Source organism: Balaenoptera acutorostrata, chromosome 17 (assembly GCF_949987535.1).
Source record: "Balaenoptera acutorostrata chromosome 17, mBalAcu1.1, whole genome shotgun sequence".
Lineage (NCBI taxonomy): Eukaryota > Metazoa > Chordata > Mammalia > Artiodactyla > Balaenopteridae > Balaenoptera > Balaenoptera acutorostrata.
In genome coordinates, this window is record NC_080080.1 from 46,638,289 (window position 1) to 46,640,927 (window position 2,639).

Sequence of the window (2,639 nt, forward strand, 5' to 3'; positions counted from 1 at the left end):
AATAATTTATTAAATGTTTTCATGTCCATTTTCATTTGATCATCTGATTTGTGAAATAACTTGAAATCTGTACTTTGGTTTGTGAAAATAATAGAACCAAATCTCTGTCATTAGAATGTGTATTTTGAGTTTATGTTCAGAAGTGACTTTGTGGGTTTGTTCAGAACCAACCATACTCTCCTTTTTGCACTTTGTAACCAACTGTAAACCTTTTAAGAAGACTTTCCCCTGATAGGATCAAGCCTATGACTATAAAACATTTCCCTCCCTGAGAAGCTATTAAGTTAAGTGGTGGAGCTACAAGCATATACCAGTATGTGTTTGTTAATGTGCAACGCTGATTGTAACTATTCTTAGGAAAGGTGCTATGGCTTACATACGTCAATATTTGTGGGACTTTCTTTAGAATGCTGAAAGTTGCTAGGTATGTGCCAGGCTGATGCAGATAAATCCTGAGATGCATGGTAAATCCATGCTGTTCAAAACCAGGCAGCATTTGCAGAGAATAAGAGAGGTTTAATGAGGACCTCAGGAGCAATGATACTGACCTAGGTTGATGACTTCAATGATGGAATTTTGTTTCAGACACAGGCCACTCAGTGCACCAGAATGGTGGTCTGAATAACACTATCTGGTTTTTAAATTGGACATTGCTAATTTCTGTTATAAAAAACTGTTTAGGATATATTTTTTTTAAAGGTCATGTCTTTAACCTGAAAAGCTTAAAAGAAGGGAGTGGAATCACTTGTTCCACAGGATATTTAAAGCTAATGAGCTCCAATAACCTCACATATGTTGAATGAAAACTGTTAAATAATTCAACAACTAAATAATAACTTGGTACTTCTGAATTGCAAAGTGATTGCTGCAAACTGTTTTCTAAGGTAGCTGAAGATTTAAAATAGATAATTCTAAAGGTAAATCAGTAAAATCTCTTGATAATTGGTATCCCAGGTCACTTATGTGCCTGAGAAAATAAAAGGTTATGCCAGGGGAGGGAGCAATTCAGGAGCAAATGAGGACATGCTCCTAAAAATGGGAATGCTGGTAATTGACCTTAGATGGGGGTGGTTATGGTTATAGCAGAGGCCCTGTGGATAAATGGTTCTGATGTCTTACATTGACACTCGATCTTCAGTGTTTTTTTTTCTAATATCCCCAAATCATGAAATGCTACCTGCCAGTCAAACAATTGTTAGTCATTTATCTCAGGCTGCAGTAATGTTTATGATGCCTTTCATAATGTTACAGGACTTTGGTAAATCTAATTTCCTGTTGACCTCTACCCTGTTTCTATGACTGTTTCCTTGAGGGCCCATTCCAGCTGCCATAAAACTTTTGTCTTAATACTTAGAAAGACACTTGTCCTTATTTATTTGTAGCAGATCCCATCCTGTTGCATGTATACTTTTCCTAGACATTTTAGGTCAAAATTGCTTGCTAGAACATAAAATAGGCCAAAAACGGGACACCACATGTTGCAGACTGCCTTCAGCTGGGGTGGTGCAGTGGAGCACTCACTGGATAAATGTGTTAGCAGTGTGTTCATTACCCAAGATTGTACAGTACTTTCTGCCGTGCTCATCCTCCTTGGCTGAGGGTGCCTGTCAGCACTCAAGAGTGTGGGGAAAACATATTTCAATAGTATACAGTATTATGAGTTAAATATTGAACATTTTTAGGGAAAGCATTATATGTGTGATAGTGTTAAAACAGGATATATGTATGTGGTAAATTTATATTTAATCATTCTGTCATGTTTCAACAAAGTTGATTATGTGAATTAACTAATTACTAACTGATACTACTGTCTTAACAGTGACTAATATTCTGTGGGATAACCTGTTGGTTGAAAGCCTTAAAAATCAAAAAATATGCACGAAGCTGAATAGAAAAGAGTGAGTAAAATATATATTGAACCAAAAAAAAGAGTAATTTGAAAATTATAAAATTCTTGAAGTAGGTATACAATTAGAGTGGTATGTTTTAATGTAAGTATATTTATCCGAGGATGCATAAAACTCATAACCATCATAAGAGTGAATTCTTTGATTCTGTCTTTGTTAGTTATAAAGCCATTTTCAGTAGAAATGTTTTGATGCATGACCTGTTTCATGCTCATTTCTTACAATCCTGCACTCAAGTTGACCACAGCTGGGAGGACAGGGAACTGAGTAGTTTTCCCCTAAGGTTTTTTAGTTACTTATTCTGATTTTAAGTTAACTAACTGGTTTTATGTTATCATATTTCTACTTTAAATATATAATAGGACAGCTTTGCTTGGAATCAGCATTCTAAGTAGGTTTCATAGCAGTGCATTAAATTATTAAATGGACTTGGAACAGATTCTGGTAACATTGAACCTGAGAGTGTCTTTGCTTCCCTCCACTTGGCTGCTAGGATCAACTCTATTATGAGTTTGTGGGGGTCTTGGTATAGAAAACCAGAGCAGGGGTTTCTCCTGCATGGGCTGGCAAATGCTGGTAAGAAAGACTGGAAAGCTGCAGATCTTGGGGAGACTTCAGCTTTGAAATCTGTGGGTTTCCTAATGGAAGTTTGATATCGGTCTCACAAAAATATGTCAGTTCTCCCTGACCTCTAAAAGGCTGAGAAGGAGCTGAATGACCTTAATGTTCTTC